This window comes from Sminthopsis crassicaudata, chromosome 1 (assembly GCF_048593235.1).
Source record: "Sminthopsis crassicaudata isolate SCR6 chromosome 1, ASM4859323v1, whole genome shotgun sequence".
NCBI lineage: Eukaryota > Metazoa > Chordata > Mammalia > Dasyuromorphia > Dasyuridae > Sminthopsis > Sminthopsis crassicaudata.
In genome coordinates, this window is record NC_133617.1 from 158,329,053 (window position 1) to 158,352,058 (window position 23,006).

At 37.3% G+C, this 23,006-nt stretch overlaps 1 protein-coding gene and 1 long non-coding RNA gene across 3 annotated transcripts in view; one reads left to right on the forward strand and one right to left on the reverse strand.

Annotated features, from left to right (window-relative positions):
- CPNE3 (copine 3) overlaps positions 1-15,693 on the reverse strand; it is a 48,840-nt gene extending 33,147 nt beyond the window's left edge. The window contains exon 1 of one of the 2 annotated variants that reach the window (XM_074270126.1): positions 15,576-15,693. The gene's annotated coding sequence lies outside the window, so the exon portion shown is untranslated. Of the gene's footprint in view, positions 1-15,087; positions 15,227-15,575 lie in introns of those variants that run through there. The other variant, XM_074270119.1, reaches the window with a different exon arrangement.
- Positions 15,694-17,931: 2,238 nt separating this feature from the next.
- LOC141544225 (uncharacterized) lies at positions 17,932-22,781 on the forward strand. Its single transcript, XR_012482559.1, has 3 exons — positions 17,932-19,305; positions 19,979-20,150; positions 21,940-22,781. It is a non-coding gene; the product is annotated as an uncharacterized LOC141544225 (long non-coding RNA).
- The last annotated feature ends 225 nt before the right edge of the window (positions 22,782-23,006 follow it).

The window sequence follows — 23,006 nt, forward strand, 5'->3', positions numbered from 1 at the left end:
AATTTGAACTCAGGCCTTTATGATTTCAAGTCTAACACTTTAGTCACTAATGTCTTCTGTTCTTAGGAAAATGATATGAACCTGGAGAATTTCTTTCTCATAATCACTTTCCTGACAATTATTTTCTACATCAGTAGTAGGGCAACAAGTCAACTTAGAGAACTACAAATTACTATTATTTATATTTTATTGTATTTTTATTTATTTTGGTAACATTTCCCATTCTGAAGCTCCCAGCTAAGAGAATGACATCTCTAACAAGGAAGACAAGAAACTGACAATCCAAGATTCTGCCTCACTACACCCTACCACTTAGCACACTGTAGGGAAGTATTTCTATACCATATATATATCCATAATTTAAAAGCTATTGTACAGAACACTGACACTGTATAAAAGGTAAATTAAGACATGCAAATAAATGACCATTCAGATGTAATTTGCTGGCAGGAATTATATGTGTCAACAGTTATATTATCATTTAGAACATATTATGGTTTTTCTGAAATGTAGAATCTAAGATGACTCTGAAAGGATCAAAGCCCCAAAATATTTCTTTCCAAGAAACAAGATAGAACCAGATACAGCACAATTGTTTTTGGCAAAAATATTCTCATTTATATAGAGCTTTAAAGTTTGTAAAATACTCTTTCCTCACAACAATCCTGTGATGGATGATGTTCTTATCAGCTGAGGAAATCTGTACTTAAATTAATGTATACCTACTTTCTCTAAGTACAGATAGAACCAGAGTTTGAACAGAAGTTTAACTTCACAGATTAAGAGATGGAAGGAACCTCAGAGGACATTTAATCCAAAACCTTCATATTATACTTGAGTCAATTAATGTTGTCACTTCCTCAAAATCACACAGGTCATATGTATAAGACCGGCTTTGAACCTGACTCCTCTGACTTTATAAAACTGCTCTTTCCTCTGTACCTTACTACCACTGTTTTTCAAATCTACTGCTTTTTCCCCCCAATTTTGGGTCAATCTGGCTCCTCCACATAGACTGACATTCTCCCTGAAGGAAGAATTAGAACTCTCCACCAGAAGTAGAGAGATTAAGCAGAAGGGTTAGAGCCCATTCTAGCTTAGTTTATACTAGTGTTGTGTCATTGACCCGGGGGGGAGGGGCCCTGAAACTGTCCTCTCTGATTTTGGGGGGGCATGCTATGGGGTGAACTCTTGAGAAACTCTCCTCTGGGAGAGGCCCGCCTCAGGGAATCAAGATAAGTAGCTTCATTCTGTTATCTTGGTGGGATCCTTTGAAAATTAATCCAAGACCACTCCTAGTACCTAGAACTTAAGTGGTCTCATTCAACTGGAAATCTAGGCCTGGGGGCAGTGACAATGTAGAAGGAATCTCATTCAATTGAAACCTCAGTCTCAGATTTCCTAAAAAAAAAAAAAAAAAAAAACACCCACAATTTTAACTCACAACTTGCAGAATGTCCAAAGCAGGATTATGCCTTGTTAAGGAACCTCTCCTTGGCACAGCTGCCTACCAGGACTCCTGCCTGCTGTGAAGACATTCTCTTCTCAGTGATAATAACCCCTCTTATTTCTCTGCCAGGACCTTGCCACTGAGGAAGTCAGTCTTCCTAGCAAAGCGGACTTCTGCAGAGCCAACGATAAACGTCCTTTTTGCCATTAATATTTCGGGTTTGTGAATTCTTTTATGTTGAACCTGTGCTGAATAGAAGGGGGTTCTTACACCTCAACTCTCTGCCCTGCCACTAACCGCATCATTGTGAATGACTAGACCCGCGAGGGAGACCTTCAGAGCTGTAGGGTAGAGCTTACTGCGGGTGACTGTGCGGGGCTCTCTGGGCAAATCATCTGGCACTGAGGGAGAGCAAAGTTTAAATAGAATCTAAACTAGATTAGGCAAACAAGGCAATAACAGAAGCCAGACCTGCAGGTAGCCCATTTCCTTATCTAACATCTTTCAGCCATCGCTTTCAGTTCTGTTTGTAATACATGTTAAAACTGGGGAAGTAGGTAAAAGGTTGGGGTTTGCAAGATATTTAGACAATTCCTTGTTCTGCCATTTTTTTCCTCAATGATCTCTTAAGAAAGGGAGAACAGGGGCCAGCCTTTAGGACCTGAATTCAAATGTAGCCTCAGACACAACACTTTCTGACAGTGTGACCCTGGGCAAGTCACTTAACCCCAATTGCCTCAGCAAAAAAAAAAAAAAAAAAAAAAAGAAGAAGAAGCATACCTCCCCTTTACCATGACTTTTATTTGCACATCTCTCAATTTGGTAATGAGCCATTCCATAATATGGAAGGAGAAAGTCTATCAGTAACATTTCCAAAGAGTTACACATTTTATTAAGGAGATAAATATGTTGTTATGCCACAGTTCCCTTTTAATGTCCTGACTCAGTTTCCCTAATTGTCCTATTCAGTTACTCTGCCTCAGGCTAAAACCATTCCCACTTAATGTTTGATGGGATTAAGGTCTTTATCCATTTTAGACATCATTAGAATATCAAGAGCCTCTCAGTACTTCCCCCACTATGTCATTGTTCTTGTTACCCTATAAAAGAATCTGGATACTCTCATTCAGCCCTGGGACCAAACCACAAATCCATTTGGTCTGAGTAAATCTCTCCCTTTCAAATAAAATATTAAATTGTTCTCCAATCTCTATCTTGCCTCAGTTTTCTCCGGCGTTACAATGTGTGTATACATATATGTGTGTGTGTGTACATGTATATATACATACATTTTATGTGTGTGTGTGTGTGTACTCCTAAAACAAATGAGTGAACTTTGAAGATTAATTTGAATCAGAAAAAAAGTAAAGTTAGAACTATAGATGCTTCTCATTTTTAGATAATTTAGTTCATTAAAAAATATTTCTCAGGGGTACCTGCAGTGGATAGAATAATGACCCTAGAGTCAGGAGGCCCTGAGTTCAAATTCGGCCTCAGACATTTAACACTTATCAGCTATGTGATCCTGGGCAAGTTACTTAACCCCAATTCCCTAACAAAAGAAACATTTTAAAAATTACTTTTGCAAGTCCAAATCTTAGCAACAGCATCACACTAACTTAAGTTTCACATGGAGTAGCATGAGAATCTAGAAACATTTAAATAACTGGTAGAAAATGCCTCATTCCCATCCTTTTAAAAGAAAAAAGACAATGAAGTGTTCCTCAATATTTGGTAACAATATTGCTGGAGAAATGCAATTCATGTATTTTCTACCTTTTTTTTTTTTTTTTTTTTTTTTTTTAAGTGAGCCAATTTCTGTAATTCTTTTCTCTATTGGCCATTTACTTACTGAAAGAGAGGAAGTCTAAGAACTTCATTTTCAAGTCAAAGCCCTAGATCAGGAAGATAGCTTGTAGTTGCTGTAGCAGCCAACAGTAGCAAAGAGTAGTTACTTAATCTTCATTTGAACAAATGCTGGCTTGGAGGATCACTTGGGGGGTATGGTGTAGAGGGTATTCTTGGTCAGGTATAAAGAGATACTGTGAGGTCCCTTCCTATTCTTAAATTGCTTCTGAATAAACAAGAAAAGCAAAGGCATGGTTAAAAAAACAACAAACAAAAACAAACAAAAAACCCACTGCGTGAGAAAATGTGGGTCCAAATTCTAACTTTGCCATTTGCTACCTAGACTTTTCAAGGCTTCAATTTCTCTTTTAAAATGAGGGGAGTTTGGCCAAAAGATGGCTTCTATTTTAAAATCTACAATCATACAGGGGAGTGGGAGAAATTCCCAGGTTAATCTCATGTGGTGTTTATAAATCCTACAAGTTTTTGGCCTTGTTTCATAGAAATCTTTTAAGCCCATTCCTTTAAAAATTCCATATCTGTTCTTAGTCAAGATCTTTTAAGAGACTGCCTTCAAGTACTGAGTCAATTAAAATAATCTTACTCTGAGACCAATAGACCAGCCTCCATACTAATATGAAAGACCTTGATAGCCACATTTTGGAGAATTTAGACGTGAATAATGTACCCTGAGGATAGTTAGGTGAGATAGTAAATAAAATACTGGACTTGAATTAAGAAAGACCTGCCTCAAAAATTACTCACTTGAGTGATCCTATACAAACCATTTCACTGTTCTGTTCCCCCCTTCCTTCCTTCCATAACACCTGCCTCATAAAGTTATTGTGAAGATCATATGAAATTATATACATAAAGAGCCTTACAAAGCATCAAATGAATTTTACATATTATAATTATTAGTAACTGCAGATTGAGCCACAGAGGTGCTTTATTCTGCTATTCCTTTAACATAGTTAAGTTACAAAGAAAAATGACAATAACAATTAAAACTGCTAACATTTATAGAGTACTTAAGGTTTAGAAAATGTTTTATAGTCATTATCTCATTTAAATTCCCTAACGGGTCTTTTGAGATAGCTACTACAGGAAATTGTCTTCATTTTATAAAAGATGAAACTAAAACTCAGAAAATTTAAGTAATTAAGTCATACGACAGTGTTAAAGGTGGAATCTGAACTCAGAATTTCCTTAGTCCAAGTTTAGTATGCAATCCATTACACTCCAGGACCTCTCATTTTTGAAATTGTCTACTGACTTTCAGTTATCAGATTGGGGAGAAAAGCTTTCTTCATGTTTGATCCATTCCCTGAACTCATTTTTAATAACAATGAAAGCAGGGATGAAGTTAGAAAGAACAGAAAATTAGTATCTCTGGTCAAATCCAAAACAATTCCTTCCTTAACCTATGGCCAATGTGGAGATGATCCTTTCTGAATTTACTAAGTCTGTTCCTAAATATATAATCCATCTTTATGTGTGTATATACCGTATATATATACATACATACATACATAGCATTTAAGAACCCAATAGAAAAATGAAGTAGAGAAATAATTGAATTGAAGAGAGGTATATATATTAAAGAGCAGATCTTGAGCTAAGAATGAGGCAATACAGCAAAATATAAAAAGCATAAATAATAAGCAACTCCATCATTCTAAATCAAGTCCTCTACAAATTAAATTTAGTATCCCCGGGCAAGTTGGCTCTAAGTTTGTTAATGAAACCATTTGTCATTTACCATTGAAAGTATTAGAGAACTAATAATAGGGTATTCAGAACTTCCTAGAAGGATGGAACTATACAACTATTGAAATATTAGTGGTTGTTCAGTCACTGAGTCTTTCTTTTTCAACTCTTCCTGATCCCATGGACTATATAAAATATCAGGCTTTCTATCCCCCACTATTTCCCAAAGTCTGTCCAAGCTCATGTTCATTGCTTCCACGACACTTTCTATGCATCTCATTCTCTGCCATCCCCTTTTCCTTTTGCCTTCAATCTTGTTCCCAACATTAGGATCTTTTCCAATGATTCCCATCTTCTCATTATGTGGTCAAAGTAAACATCAGCTGATTCAGTATTTGACCTTCAAACAAATAGTCTAAATGAATTTAAATATTGACTGATTTGATCTTTTTGCTATTCAAAGGAGTTTCAAAAATCTTCCCTAATTCAAAAGCATTGATTCTGAGGCGCTCAGCTTTCTTTATAGGTTCATCTCTGTGCCATATGTTGCCACTGATGAAAACATACCTTTGACTGTTGGCAAGGAGATGAATCCGCTTTTTAATATGGAGTCCAAATTTGCTTTCCTTCCAAGAAGCAAGAGCCTATTAATTTCTTAGTTGCAGTTGTCATCTGCAATGATCTTGGAATCCAAGAATATAAAATCTGAAATACTTCCATTTCTTCTCTCTCTATTTGCCTGACAGGACTAGTTCCCAAGATCTTCATTTCTCTGCTGTTAAGCTTCAGCCAACTTTTGCACTCCACTTTCATCCTTATCAAAAGGCTTCTTAATTCTGCACTTTCTGCTATTAGAGTGGTATCTAATGCTTTTTTGAGATTGCTGATATTTCTCCTAGCAACCTTAATCTAGCTTTTGATTAGACCTTTTTGCATGATAAACTTTAAATATAAGTTAAATAAAGTGACAACATCTGGCTGTGCAGTACCTATTTTCTAATCCTAAAACTAATCAATTGTTTCATGTTCAGTTCTAACTTCATATTACTGGATCAGATATTTTCCTTGGTTATTTGTAAAACCTCATCAGACAGCCATTTTGGTTTCTTGCCTTTCTTTTCCAATGACATGTTTGTCACTTTTTCTTGTATAATATTACAAGCTTCTATCCATAGCTCTTCAAGCATTCTATGTGTCAGACTTAATCCCTTAAAACTACTCACCATTTCTACTTCATATTCATAACAGATGTTATTTAGGTCATACCTCTACAGTCTGCTAGTTTTTCCTACTTTCAATTTCAATTTAAATCTGAATTTAGCAATAAGAAGCACATGATCTGAGCCACAGTCCACTTCAGGTCTTATTTTTAACTTACATAGATCTTTTCTATCTCTGGCTGCAAGATATATAATCAATCTGATTTCTATATTGATAACAATGAGGTCCATGTGTAGTTATCTTTTGAGTTGTTAAGGGGAAAAAAAAAGTGTTTGCTGTGACCACCAACAAACTATCTTGACAAAACTCCACTGGTCTCTGCCCTGCCTCATTTCGTACTTCAGGGCCAAACTTACCTATTATTTTAACTGTCTTTTAATTTCTGACTTTTGCATTCAATGCCCTATAATGAACATGACATTTTTTGGCATTTTTTATTAAATCTTTTTATTTTCAAAATATATACATGGATAATTTTCAACATTCACCCTTACAAAACTTTGTGTTCTAAATTTTTTCCCTCTTTCCCTCACTACCACACCTACATAGCAAGTAATCCACTATATTTAAACATGTGCAATTCTGCTAAATATATTTCTACAAATATCATGCTGAACAAGAAAAATCAAATGAAAAAGAAATGAGAAAGAAAACAAAATACAAGCAAACAATAACAACTGCTGGCATTATTTTTAGATGTAACCCTTCATAGAACTGGCCAAATTTTGCCTCCTTGGCAATAGTAGTAAAATCAAAGACTTATATTATGATGTTGAAGTTTGCCTCGGATTCCAACTAATAATTTTTTGTACATATCATTAAGTATTACTTTTCTCACTCTTTTATAGACTATAGAATTCTTGCCCTGATTAGTATACATAATGATCTTCTGAATTAAATTCTCGCATTCCTGTCCATTTAAGTCCACCCATATACAAATTGTTTAATCCTGCCGAGATCTCCTTCACAGATTTTACATTCCAGGTTCCACTTTTTGTCACCAGACACATCCACACCTGAGCTTTCTTTCTTTTGTCTTTGGCCCAGCTACTTCCTTGAAGCACTGGGCACTTTTCAACTAGAGGGGCTTATTTTCTGGCGTCATATTTTATCATTTTAATACAGTCCATGGGTTTTCTTCTTAGCAAAGACACTGGAATGGTTTGCCAATTCCTTCTCTAGTTCATTTTAAAGAAGAGCTGAGGCAAACAGTTAGGTGACTTGCTCAGGGTTACACAGTTGGTAAGTGTCTGAGGTCCCTAGTTCCTCCAGAACCCAGGGCCAGCACTCTATCCACTGCACCATTTAGCTGCCTTACTATGACACTTCACTGCTGGAAAATGTCATTATTCCAACTTAGCTGAGATCAGAAAGCTCTCCTCTTTCTTCTCTTTAAGTGCTTCTAGATTTCAGAGTTAATTTTAGCACAGTGACAGAAACACAAATGATTTAAAATACATCTTTAAAAAAAAAAAAAAGTCTTACTAGCTGTAGACTTTAGAGAATTTGCAAGTATAGGTTGTGATAGAACAGAAGCTGGTTTCATTGTAGTTTTGGAGTTGAGGTTGAGAAAGGAATAAGTATAGTATGTAATTTCTCTGAACTTGTCCTGGCACGCTAAGAAGAACTCGTTCTAACAAGGAATTGTTCTACAGCCAGTTATACTGGAAGCTGAAAGAAAGTACTATGAATGTCAACCTCTGAACTTTGCAACAAGCACAAATCTTGAAATGTTTGAGATTGAATTATATTAGTTTTTTTTTTCATTAGTTGCTATTTAAAAAGAAAAAAATGTATCTGAAAATATTTTAATATGGTAAGCTCTAGCTATATACTATTTTTCTAATGCTTGGTAATATTCAATCTGTTTATGTTTTTTAAAGTAGCCGTCTAAATATTAACCCTGCAATTTAGAAGAAAATACTTGCTCACTAATTTGCCTTAGATTGAATATTAACTTTTCCCAACTACCTCTCTCCAAGTCTTATCACCATTGAGCATATACCCAGCCTTCCCCAATCCCTCTAGCTTTCTGCCTTCTTGTTGTTATTTGTCCTTCATTCTGGAAGAGAACAATGACATCAGGAAGCTGATACCATGATACGCTAGTGAATTGGATTTTCACTATGTGCTGTGGAATTAGCATTCTTTTCATAACAAATCATCCTAGATCAACTAGTTTTCCTTTCAATGTCCTATCATCTTCTGGTGATAACTGAGAGGTCATTTTTCTAAAAAATATTATATCTCTTGACAGCCTTTACAACACTAGTCACTACTCCCACCCTAACCTTCTTCTTTCTCCCCTCTGCTTTCTACCCCCTTCAATCTCCTTCTCTCCCTCCCTCTTCCTTTTCTTCTCCTCCCTCCCTCCCTCCCTTTCTCACACACTCATGCACAAGCACACACACATCCACATAGACATGAACATATATACATGAAAGAACTGACTCTGACCTACAATCTTCAATCCATAATCAATAACAATGATTCACAATAATAACAATATATAACGCTTCCATAATGTCTACATGCCAGAAACTATACCAAATGTTTTACAAATATTATCTCACAACAACCCTGTGTTCTGTCACTTCAGTCATGTTGAACTCTTCATAAATGGGATCATCAAATGGGATATGGTGTTTTTTAGCAAAGATAATGGCTTCCCATTTCCTTCTCCAGATCATTTTATAGGAAACTGAGGCAAACAAGATTAAGTGACTTGACCAGGATCAGAGGTCAGACTTAAATTCAGGTCTTCCTGATTCCATGCACAATGCTTTTATATACTGCACCATCTCACTGCCCTACAACCCTAGGAGGTGGATGTTATTATTAGCCCCATTTTACAGATGAGAAAGCAGAGGTAAATAGAGATTAAGTCATTTAAGTAGGGTCACATAATGAGTAAGTGTTTTTCTTAATTATAAGAGAGGATTCCAATGTTTTCCTTTGGACAGAATTGTGATATAAAAACAAACCTATTTTAACTGACACACAGAAAAGTAGCCTAGAGAGCACCTTCAGTAGAGGGGTAAAGCTAAAAACCAAGCTACTGGAAATTGGAATGAGCTGGAAAGTCTAGATCCTGCTCTCATGTAAAGAAATAAATCTGGCTCCCTCTATCTATTCCAGGCTCTGAAGCGGTGATCCTTCTCTCCAAGGTCAGTACCTCTTGGGCTTTTGAATCTGCTTCAGGCACTTTGCCTCTTTGGTTATCTTCCTTCCCCTGGTATTCAGTTTCTTCATATCTTCTCCATCAATGCTACCTATAAACATGCCCTGGTCCTCCATGCTTAAAAAGCCTTTATTTGATCCTACTGTTCTTCAGACTTTCTGTCCCATATCTCTAGGAGTCTTATAATCAGACTTCAAGAAAAAAAGTATTTTTTAATCTACTTTATCTTCTTCCACTTCAGAAATCAGATAAATATATAAACTTATAGCTTTAGGGCTGAAAGGCATTTGAACTCACAAAGATAAGTCAACCATTCTGGAGAGCAATTTGGAACTATGCCCAAAGGGCTATCAAACTGTGCATATCCTTTAATCTAGCAATGTCTCCACTGGGCTTATATCCCAAAGAGATCTTAAATAAGGGAAAGGGAGCCACATGAGAAAAGATGTTTGAGGCAGCCCTTTTTGTAGTGGTTAGAAACTGGAAACTGAGTGGATGCCCATCAATTGCAGCATGGCCAAATAAGTTGTGGTACATGAATGTTATGGAATATTATTGTTCTGTAAGAAACAACCCACAGGATGATTTCAGAAAGGCCTGGGGAGAATTATATGAACTGATGCTAAATGAAATGAACAGAACCAGGAGATCATTATACAGAGCAACATGATCATACAATGATCAATTCTGATGAGTATGGCTCTTTTCAACAATGAGATGATTCAAATCAGTTCCAATGGTCTTGTGATGAAGAGAGCCATCTATATCCAGAGAGAGAGGATTGTGGGAACTGAGTGTGGATCACAACATAGCATTCTCACTCTTTCTGTTGTTTGCTTGCATTTTGCTTTCTAAAATTTTTTTAATTTTGATATGATTTTTCTTGTGCGGTATAATTGTGGAAATATAATGAGAAGAATTGCATATGTTTAACATATATATTGGATTATTTATGTCTAAGGAAGAGGATGGGGGGAAGGAAGGAGAAAAATTTTGAAACACAAGGTTTTGCAAGGATGAATGTTGAAACTATCTACATCTTTTTTGAAAATAAAAAGCTAAAAAATAAATAAAATAAAGTAAGTTCATTTGGGATGGAAAATACCATCCACATCCAAAGAGAGAAGTATGGAGACTGGATGTGGATCAAAGTATAGTATTTTCACCTTTTTGTGTGTTTGCTATTTCTTTCTCATAGTTTTTTCCCCTTTGATCTGATTTTTCTTGTATAATACAACAAATATGGAAATATGTTTAAAAGTATTGTACATGTATAACCTCTGTCAGATTGCTTGCTGTCTTAAGGACAGCTGTAAAACAGAGGGAGAAAAAATTTTGGAATTCAAAATTTTACAAAAACGAATCTTGAATGATCCATTCAGGAGAGCAATTTGAAACTATGCTCTAAGGGCTCTCAAATTGTGCATACTCTTTGATTCAATGGTGTCACCATTGGGTCTGTATCCAAGAAATCATAAAAGAGGGGAAAAGAGCCACATGTAAAAACGTTTGTAGCTGTCCTTTTTCTGTGACAAGGAATTAGAAATTGAGTGAGGAATGTTGAGGAATCTGTTAAGGAATGGCTAATTAAGTTATGGTATATGAATGTAATGGAGTATTATTGCTCTATAAGAAATGATAAGTAGGCTGATTTCAGAAAAGCTTAGAAAGATTTACAAGAACTAATGCTGAGTAAAGTGAGCAGAATCGAGAAATGTACACAATAACAAGATTATGTGATGATCCACTATGATGGACTTGGCTCTTCTCATCAATTCAAGCCTATTCCAAAAGACTCAGGATGGAAAATGCCTGTAGTATCCATAGAGAGAACTATGGATATTGAATGTGGATGGTAGCCTAGTATTTTCACCTTTTTTTATTTTTTTTTGTTTGTTTTCTTTCTTGTGGATTTTTCCTTTTTGGTCAGAATTTTCTTGTACAACATGACAAATATGGAAATATACTTAAAAGAATTGCACATATTTAACCTTTATCAGATTGCTGGCTGTTTTGAGAAGAGGGAAGGTAAGGAAAGAATAGAGAAAAGTCTCTAAAATGAATGTCGACAAGTACCTGTGTATATCTGAAAAAATAAAATACTATTATGTAAAAAACACAATAATTTCATTGGTAGGGACTTGTAAGCTATAGTGTTAGAAGTGCATATGCAAAGGATAACAACCCAAGGTATTATGTCAGGCCTCCAATGTAAGTATGAGTTGAGGTAACAGCTCCCAAGGGAGTGCTACTAAGAAAATTGAGAAAACAATATTTCTAACACCAACCTCACAGGGTTGGCATAAGGATTCAATTTTTTTAAATATGCAAATCGTTGTATAATTATAAAACACCATACAAATAGAAACAATTAATATGAAAGAATATGATAGCTTTATTCTGATTTGTACATCTTCCTAAACATTCTTGTCACTAGACAACAAAATTTGGCAGTTTATAGATCTTTATGGTGGATTATTTTCTTTGTTTTTATTGCTACATGAGCTTTTAAAAATAAGTAAAATACAGTGCAACTTCAAGCATTATTAACAAAAATTAAAGCAGTAAACAAGTGGTCAGGATAAAGACAGTTACCTTTTGTAATTTGATTTTCAGTCACTGTATAGGAACTGGACATTACTTCCCACTCCTACTTTAGGCAAGAGGACATTGCAAAATATATATAGTAGATTATCAGTATTTTTTCTCAATTTTTTAATAAGGTAAATTAATATTGTCATTTATTTTAATTGGCATGATAGAATTAAACAAAATCATGAACATCTAAGGTTTGTCCTTTTTTTAAATGCTACATATTTGTGGGATTTTTATTGCTACAATAACATCAAGGAAAAAAACTCCACTGCTTTTATACTTTTCTTCAAACTTTTAGGGAAGTATAATAACCTATTACAAAGTGTCAGTTAATACCAACAGAATTATTTCCAAATTCTACATATAGAACTGACTTAGTAAACATAACCAGAAGCTTGGACAATATCTGAATAAATGAAATTTATAAAATATTGCATTTTAGCCAGCAATCTAAACTAATCCAATATTACCAAAATCTAGGAAATTTTTAAAAATTAAATATTTAAAAAACACCAAAATCTATGAAGTAGCAAAACTGATTATTTTGGACATCAACTAGTAACAAAAGGACAATCTGAAAGGGCAGAGAAATAGGGAAAAAAGCAATTACTAAAAATAATATATGAGAACAAAATGGAGCAACATTAATGGAAAGCAGACTAAATAAGATGCCAAATTTGAATTTCCCAGAGTAGTTAAAGATCTTATGCAACACTTATGAATTATCATCAGTCCTTCATGGATCTTTATTTCAGTCATTCATCTGAAAATACTTTTCTTCAATAGTGATGGCTCTTTAAATAGAGAAGAGAATGAAATATCATTTAGTCAATTTTCCAAGTGAAATTAAGAAGTACAGTAGAAAAATCAAATTCTAGATACGGAGTCATGACATCTGTGTTTAATTCCTGCCTGTCACTTAAATCACTTATCTCCCAGATTTTGTTTTATCTTCTGTAAAATTAGAGTAATAATTGTACAAATGTATGATCTGTCTGAGGAAGTTCTTATAAGCACTACATAGACACTGGTCAGGGCAGCTGGTGGCACTGTAATGCCACGCCCGAAGTTCAATAAGACACATCTTCCTGAACTGAAATTTGACCTTGAGGCTTGCTGGCTGTGTGACTTTGAACAAGTCACTTAACCTTATTTGCCTCAGTTTCCTCATCTGTAAAATGAGCTGGAAAAGGAAATAACAAATCATTCTAGTGTCTTTGCCAAGAAAACCCCAAATGGGGGTCCTGGAGTGTCAGATATGGCTGAAAGTTGAAGAACAACAATAACAATAGATGCTGGTAGTTGCTATTGTTGTTAAGCCTAATCTCACAGGAGACAATGTAATAAGACAATCTTTATCTTGCACTATTGGGCAGTGTTTCTACAAAGAGAGTTCCCACCCTAAAGAAATCCCGGGTCTAAAACAAAACTATAAGAATGTTTTCACGTATAGTGATTAAAAAGCACATTGTTAAGTTGTGGGGAGTAGGATTAGGGGCAGGAAGGCAATACTAAATGAGAAAAAAACAAGAAATGGAAACAGCCCGTGCCAACAGTTATCACAAATGGGAATACTTGGGAACCGAAGGAAAGTAGTTTATTGACACAGATGCCACAAAGACGATATGGGCGGGTTGCTTTAAAAAAAAAAAGGTAAAAATTCAGTTTGAATGTTTTGGGATCTCCATCCATTTGTGTGAAAAATGGAAAACAATTATTTTATGCAAAATTTCTCACTGTATCAGTCCCAGGAAGTTTAAAAAAATTTTTTTCTATGTTATTGTTAATCCAAAATAGGCTTAAAGACAAAGGTGATCATTTTCCCTTTCTCACTTCTTCACTGCCTTTATCCATTTACACTTTAGAAATGGGACTGATAAACTGGTTCTGCTGCCATGGCTAAAACTCCCCCATGCTCTTTTTTCCTCTCACAGATCACAGCGGGATCTTTACTTGCTCCTCTCTTTCTCTACCTCTGCTTCGGGCCTGCCTAATCCGGCTGGCCCCAATACGTTCTGACAGCGAAGTGACGACTCAAATCTATGATAAAACGGAAGGCACGTCTAATCTAATATTTCTACAGTAGGGTTTTTTTTAAATTGCTACCTGCTCTTAATTACATCCCATTAAAGTAATATTCATAAGGTCTGCATTTTACAAAGCGTTTTACAAGGATGATCCTTTTATTCTCACAATTCTGGAAGGTGAGATACTATTACGGTTCCATTTTACGGAGGAGAAGAAATCTGGGTCATGTGGAGCTTTTCAGTCATTTCTCCGGGATCACGCAGCTAATAAGGGTCGGCGGCTACATTTGAACTCAGGACTTCCTAAATCTATATCTATCACTCGGCAGTAATTAACAACTTCAATCTCTTTCTCTAGAATGCCTACAACCGCAAAAACTGGCCGAAGCCTTTTTCCTCTCCAGCCCTGGATGCTTCTGATGGGCAAAGGCAGGAGCAAAGGGCTGAATGAGAGCCGGGGAGAAATCACAGTAAGGCACTTTATCACGAGCATTCATCGAATACTAAGACCGGGTAAAGCCCAAATGTTCACGTGACTTAAGATCGCTAAGTTTTTCTAAGTACTTCACCTTCACCGAGGCGGGGTGTGAAGAACGCTCCCATGTGCCGGGCCCTGCGCGCCCATAGCCGTCGGAAGCAGCTCCCCTCCCCCCCCCTCGGATGCGGGGAGCCACGGAGGCGCGGAAAGCAGCCTCCAGGTGAGCCGCCCTGAGGACTTGGAAGGCTGGTGCACTTTCCAGCTCCACCTCGCGACTGCGGGAAGCCAAGAACTGGGAGCTAGGCTAGGTCAAGTTTGCTGCTGCCACCACACGGACGCAGCCGAACTGCGCCCAGACACTCCGGGGATACCCAATCCCGCACAGCCCGGGAGTCACCGGACTGGGGCAGAGGCCTCGGGGCAGAGCTCCGTCCTGGCACGGGGGGCCGGCACGGCGGGCCCCTCCCTTCCCGGAAAAGGGAGACAGAGCCGAGGGAGCCCTCGAGCCCTGGCCTCTCGTCCGCTTTCTCTCCTCCTCTCCCCGCGAGGCTCCCTCGCACCCAGACACCGCACTCACCTCCCGAGTCCGGAACCCGCCGCGGGTGGGAGAGGTGGGAATTCGGCAGAGGCGCGAGCCTTCCAGGAGCAGCCTCGGCCCAGGCCCAGGGTTTACAGGAACCGAGAGCCGAGCCAACAGAGGCGGAGATGTGAGCGCGCCCCACCCCCGCTCAGTCTCGACGGCCCCCGCCCCATCCTCCCTCCGCCCTCTCTTCCATCCGGGCCCCGAGGCTCAGCTGCTGGGCTCCCGGAGCCTGAGGCGCGGCGGCGGCCCCGCTGCTGGAGCGTCCCCCTCGGATCCTCACGCGCACTGAGCCCTGACTCGGGGCTCCCGCACTGCGGTCTGCGAACCACGGAAGCTGCCGGGCGCCGGGCTCGGCCCCGGTACTCCCCCACGTCTCTTCACCGCTAGTACATTCCCCTCTGGCACTGTCTCATGCCTTCCGAAGGAAGAACGGGAGTCGCAGTGCGCTTCTAGAATAAGTCCCCCGGATCAGGCCCTCATACCTTAGGCTTCGTTTTGGCCGCACGTTTTATTCCAGACCACAGACCCTGTGTACTGAAACTCTAAAACCGCGGGCCCAAGTTCCGCGGCTGTGGAGCTGAGGTCCTAGCGATAGTGGGGGAGGAGGAGGAAGGGACCTCATCTCTACGCGTGTAACTTGATTGGATTCAATCCAACAAGCGCATATGTAGTGCCCACCAAACGCCTGTCGTGAGGGAGACTTTTGGTTTTCTCTCTCTCTCTCTCTCTCTCTCTCTCTCTCTCTCTCTCTCTCTCTCTCTCTCTCTCTCTCTCTCTCTCTCTCTCTCTCTATATATATATATATATATATATATATATAGTCTCCAAACACCATTGTAAACAAGTCAGAGAGAAGCAGATAATTTATTTTGTTACCGGGCCTTATCCGCGTGGAGAATACTCATTGAGCTGTGTACGTTTGGTGAATGAAGGAGTGAACCTGGAAAAGGAATGGTACTACATAAGTGAACACGCCTCTTATTTCCCAACCATCTTCCCAGGATTGAATGCAATAGTTCCTTGGCTTAAAAAAGCAATATGGAATAGGTTTCTCTAAACCTGGTGTCAGGACACACCTTAGTCATCCATCCGCACATTCTTAATGGTTATGTGACTCTGGGCAAGTAACTTAAAAAAAACAAAAAACTTGCATTTTGCCTCAGTTTTCTTATCTATAAAATGGGAATAACAAGAGCACCTACTTTCCAGGATTGCTTTGAAGATAAATTGAGGGGCAGCTAGGTGGCGCAGTGGATAGATCACCAAGCCTGAAGTCAGGAGGACTGGAGTTCAAATGTGACAGACACTTAACACTTCCTAGATGTGTGACCTGGGGCAAGTCACTTAACCCCATCCTCAGGGAAAAAATAATCATAGTTCTTTGAAAACCTTAAAGTATTAGATAAATGCTAGACTTGATTATTTAATGGACACCATAGACTGAACCTTGAAACCTGGGAAAAGGAAAGTGGTGACAAGAAATCAGGAAAATAAACCTCTGGATCACAAAAATTCCTCCTCCCTCTACCTCCCTGCAGTATTTTAAAGGAACCCTGTCTTTAGGCTTCTGAAGGTAGCAGGCAACCCTAGTCTACTCACATCTTATTTTATCTGTTATTCACATTGGGTTTGCCTTGAATGTTTCAGAAGACAGCTTTTTCTTATTAATAATTCGCTAACACATCATCTCCTCTAAGAACACGGATGGTTCTAAGTGAACTACAGTTTAATCTCAAATCATGATTTGCATGCAAGAAGGGACATAAAAGATGCCATAGACATGTATGACTGGAAAAAGCTTCAGAAGTGCTGGGATATAGTGAATAGAAAGCTGGCCTTCAAATCTCTAATAAGTACAAACTGAGAGATCTTTTATTAATTCCCTTAACCTCTGGGTAGCTTCAGGCAACAAGCTACAAAACTGGTGCTGACCTGAATACTTTATAGTGAGTTCTCTATACCAATAAAATCATGGTTTGGGGGCCATGTACACGTTATACACACGGGTGCATAGAAACAAATTTGGTTATGTATATATTTAGAGATTTCAGACTAGGATGGCTATATAGCAAGAGTAAAAATAACAGATGGACAGTTGTATGCTGTTAATTAAAGTATTAAAATACTTTGAGTAATACTTCCAAGAACCTAGTAGATCAGCCATAGAACTTAGACAAGAATTACGCAGGATAAAGAAAACCCTGATAAGTTGCACCCTGTGATTACAAATCCATTGAAGAATAAGTATTTAAACATTTTTAAAGCATTAAGCTAAGGATTAAGGATATAGAGATAAATAATGACACAGTTCCGACCCTTAGAAACTTAAATGTAATGGGGAGAGCATAAAGAAACATGAACACTGGTAAATGATAAATATCAAATTTAAGGTATGAAAGATCAAACAGGTTAGGATGAAAGAACAATCTTGGGACCAGAAAAGACAGAAGAACAACAAAAAAAAGCTAATAGGAAATTTATACTACAGATAAACAAAGAGATAGTATGTGAGTATGAGCCCTTGGTGAATTCAAATAACTTGGACTTTATAAATGAAATGATCAGGTATTAAAAGGACTGGCATCTGTAATTGCTGAGCACTACCAATCCAAAAGCCCAGGAGAAATGGGAGAAGTACCAGAAGATTAGAGAAGGGCAAATATTGTCCTGATTTTCAAAATAAAGAACAATCTATAAACTATAGGTCAATAAGCTTAACGTCAATTTCTGGGAAGATTCTAGGATGGACCATTAAAAAGATAGTTGGCCAGCATCTTAAAAAAAGTAATAACTTCAAAGGGCCTGCTTGGTTTCATCAAGAAAGGTCATCCCTATAAGTATAAAGATACTTAAAAGCCACTTTTTTTATGGTGGCAAAGAACTGAAACTGAGGGGAGCCTATCAACTGGGGAATGGCTGAATAAGTTGTGAGATAAGATTTTGATGGAATAGTATTGTTCTATAAGAAATAATGAGAAGAATGGTTCCAGAAAAACCTGTGTAGAGTTATATGGACTAATGCAAAGTGAAGTGAGCAGAATTAGAACAATATTGTATATAGTAACAATACTATTATAGCTGTGCTCAACAGTGAAAGACTTAGCTACTCTAATTAATACAATGATCCAAGACAATCTTGAAGGACTCATAATGAAAAATGTTTTATATCTCAAGAGAAAAAAACTGACAAACTCTAAGTTCAAATTGAGATATAATTTTTTCACTTTCTTTTAATTTTTCTTGGGTTTTTTTTCCAACATAGCTAATATGGGAATGTGTTTTGCATGATCTTATATGTATAATTGATGTATAGGACGCCTTCTCAAATGGGAATGGAAGGGCTTAGCAGAAGAAGAAAATTTGGAACTCAATTTTTTTAAAAGATGAATGCTAAAAATAAGCTAAAATTTCAAAAAGGAACAGGTTACGTCAGAGTAATCTCATTTTTTAGTTTTAGCTTTTGTTTTTAACAGAATTACTAACATGAAAATGCTGTAGCTATAATTTGCCTAGGTTCTAGGGAAGCTTTTGATTAAGTATTTCATACTACTCTTATAGAGAAGAAAGAGATGTGGTTTAGAGACCAATTGTTCCCAAACTGTGGTCCAAGATGCACCCCCTCAAAAAAAATTGGGTCCTTGAGATAAAAACGATTTTATATTTTTATGATATGTTTACATTTCTAATACAGCAATATTAATAGATATACCCACTAGAGCAGACAATAAGATAGAAATATCAATTCTGTTGGCTCAGAACTGGTTTTATGCCTGTATTAAAGAGAATTTGTTAATAATACTGAAAATACGTGATGGATATGACTATTTTCTCTAAGGAAGAGAAGAAGGCAATGTCAGTAAGCCTGAGATCGTACCCAGGCTAGAAACAATCACAAGGTTGAGAATAGTGAGTTGAATCAACATTGTAGCAAGGGGACTTGATTGAGACTCTCCTAGGTATGGTGCATTACCTTACCCTTGTGAATACCTGGGTATAGTATGAAACAGAAGGGTTTGGGGGAAGGAAAAGCAGACCTTACAACTGGTTGTAATGAGTTGATCAGTTGCTTTTGGAAGGATCAATTCAGACCCGAATGATAATCCAGGGTTCAAGAAGGGAATGGCTTAATTGGGATTCTGAAGAACCTTTCCCTATAAAGATATGTTTCTGTGTGTCTTTCTTGTCACACCAACCCAAGAGAAGGCAATTAAGGTAATCTTGTCTCTATTGCTATTTCCCTTGATGCATTTTGTGCACCCTAGTTATACTTGGTCCTTCCCCATTGGTTAGAGATTAGGTTTTGTTATTTGAAAAGTATATGTACCTATAAGATTTTTATACTATGTCTCAGAGGCCCTACCAACCACAGAATCTCATTCAGCATATTAGTGAAGCCTCCGGGATACACTATGAAGGTCTTAGATTCAGAAATGCAGAGAAATCAAGCATGATGCTTATTATCTACTTGAAGATCTGCTGTGACCTTGAGGTTCCAGTTAGTCTGCTCTGACCAGGCCTGCCACTAAACTGGGATTATGAAAGCATGCTAAAGTTTAGAATATCGTTAACTCAGTAATAGAATGTCAATGATCCTCTGTCCAGAATTACTAGTCAGCAAAATTGATTATATAGATTGGCCATACCTCAAAAGAAGATAAAACACCCAGCTTGAGAGAAAAGTCTTTAACCTTTTTCAGGTTTCCTCTTTAAAATCTATTCCTTTCTCTTGTTTCTTTTTCAATTACATTTATATAGTATTTTAAGGTTTACAAAGCACTTTTCTTTCAACAATCAATCCCTTAAAAATGGATTAGGCATACTACATATGTGATGCTAATACAAAAGTGCTAGACACTGGAGACTCACTTAATCCTGTTTGCCTCAGTTTTCTTATCTGTTGAATGATCTGAAAAAGGAAATGGCAAACCACTCCAGGATCTTTGCCAAGAAAACACCAAATGAGAGTCACAAAAAAATCAGACACAAATGAAATGACTGGACAAACTGGAACCTCAGAGATAAAAATTAAACAATCCTTTCCCTCAAAAGACTGCTAGGTAAGTAACACAAATATTAGCATCCTGTTTTACTAATGAGGAAGTTGGGTCTTAAAGTTTAAATGGTTTGCTTAAGATCACATAATCACTAAAGGATAGAACCAATGCTAGAATCTAAATCTTCTAAGAAGTTGGTGTTCCCATTATATCACACTTCCTTTTCAGATTCATCCATGAAACCCAGTGACATATGGAACCAAGAAGAGTATATTTACTTGATAACTAATCTAGGATGTAATCCATAGTAAATCTGCCAAGAGGATAGGATGATGACTGGGTTATATCCTTACCTCTACAAAAAAGTGGAAAAGATAATGTGTTTCTTTTAACATTGACTAATATACTTTCAGGGCATCAAAGTGGTGCAATGAGTGTTGGACCTGAACCAGAAAGACTCATCTTTCTGAGTTCAAATCTGTCCTCAGACGCTTACTTAGTTTTATGACCCTAGACAAATCACTTAACCCTGTTTGCTTTGGGGTGATATCTTGACTCATGCATGAATTAGATTTAAATGAGACAGAATTGCATAAACTTATCTGCCTCCCACTCTTTTCTAGAGTCATAAAAGTCTAATGGCAAGACTGAAGTCAGGATTACTGGTGATGGCCTGGGATGCAGAGGATGATCTTACTGTCCTCAATGTCTGGCCAAGCTCTAAGTGTTTTACCTACCTTCATAGCTGTTAGAACAAATTGTTCTCATCTACCCATTCTGCTTGAAGAAGCCTTTATATGCTTGGGTTATGAATGAATGAACCCCTCTAAATCACAGATGGTTTAAATCTATTGATTACCCTCAGTCTGGTTTAGCTATCTGTCCAGGTTTGTTTTTTGTTTTTTTGGTTTTGGTTTTGGTTTTGATTTTTTTTTTTTACAAAGGTGTTTCTGCTGCACATGCTATAGCTTCTTGGAGCTATAGGTGAGAGTTGAGTGTGAGATGGACACAGATGAATATCCCTGAAAAGGACCTGGCAAGTCCTCATACCAGAGGTGCTGGTTGGCATATTACAAAGAAACTAGTATGTCTAATTCTGGAACTTAGGCTTTCTCCATGAAGCCTAAGATTCAATTACCTTCTTTGGCTATTATAATATACTATTGAGTCATATTAAGCATGTAGTCCATTAAAATGCCCAGATCTTTTTCAGATAACTTGCTTGAGAGTATGTTCTTGTAGTTGAGTTGTTTCAGTCATGTTAAATTTTCTGTAGTCCCATTTGTGATTTTCTTGGCAAAGATATTGGAATAGTTTCCATTTCCTTCTCTAGTTCATTTTACAGATGAAGAACAGAAGTAATATAGAGGAAGAAGAAAAGAGGGACTGGGACAAATCCCTAAGGGACTACTAAATTTAGAGGGACTACTAAATTTGGAAGAGGATCAGGCAAAGGAGACAGAGTAGTCAGATAATTAGGAAGCACACCAGAAAGAATGGTACCCCAAAAGCCTAGAAAGAAGAGAGTAAAAAAAGAAGAAAATACGATCCCTCTAATGGAATCTTTCTCCTTATTTATAGCTAACTCTGATTAGTCTGCTAAACTCCCCTATGGATGGATTCAACCTGCCAGTCAATGACATACTCCCACCTCATAGCATATTCCCTTAATGGATTCTTCTAAATTCCTTTCCTTGGTAACCCTATTGGTCTACCATCTCTATATCATATTTGCCATTTCTGGTGTCTATTTTACCTCTTATTTTATTTTTAACCTCTTCTGCAAATAAACCTATCTTTTGACAAAGAGAATGGCCATTGTGAATTTATCATATGTTTTATTTCAAACTAGGAATTGCTACCCTGACCTCATCATGGAGACAACTCCAAGCTTCAGAAATTTGCTCAAGCCGTGTAGCAGGGCTCCATGGGCAGAAACTTCATGGACATCATGGGAGGAAAGAACAAAGGATGGGCATCAGTTCACACTAGCAAAAATCTCTGTAACAGAGACATGAACAGAGGAAAGAGAAAAAAAAAAGCTCAACACACCATACCATACCACACCACTCTTCTTCCAGAGCCTCTGAGACCTAAGCTACAGAAATCCACCAGAGTGTGGGAGAAAGTGTGGGAGATTTAGCCTCCAAGGAAATTATCATCTGAGAACAAGGATTTGGACAGTGAACAATAGGGGGGAAAGTAAAGGGGAATTGAGGTAGGTGTGAAGGGAGCTGAAATTACTAAAGATCTTATGAAGAAAACTCAAAGACCTTGCACATGAGCAGAGAACTCAACAAGGAAAATATTAACAGCAAAAAGAAATATGACTTTCAGCTCAAGTAGAATCCATGTATCTATGAATAAATACTGCTATAACCTAAGTCCCATAAAATGGATTTGGGGAATCTGACTACATTACAAAGCAGAGAAAATTATCTAATACTTGAGACAGAATCACAACATACTTTCCCAACGTGGTTTAAAAGAGAAATGAGAATTATGGGAAAAGAATTTATGGCCTGCATAGTAAAAATAATAGCCAGAAAAAAAAAAAACTGGAATCTGCAATTTCACCAAATTCCTCCTAAGAAATAAAAAAGAGAACAATAGATTAGTAATACAAATACACAGAGGTAAAGGACCATCTAGAAAATAAGAAGCAAAAAAAAAATTAATAATAACAAAAGAAAATATATTAATTATGCAAACAAAACATATATATTTCAAAGCTAAAATACAGAGAGAAAACCTAAGGATCATAAATCTCACAGAAGAACATAACAAGGCAAAATAATAACAACAACATTAACAATAACTACAAAACCTTAATACCACAATTGGGGAATAAGAGGAGAGAACTGCCCAGAAGTTCTGAACTTAGAAATGAAGTAGCATTTAAAAGAACCTATTGCTTGC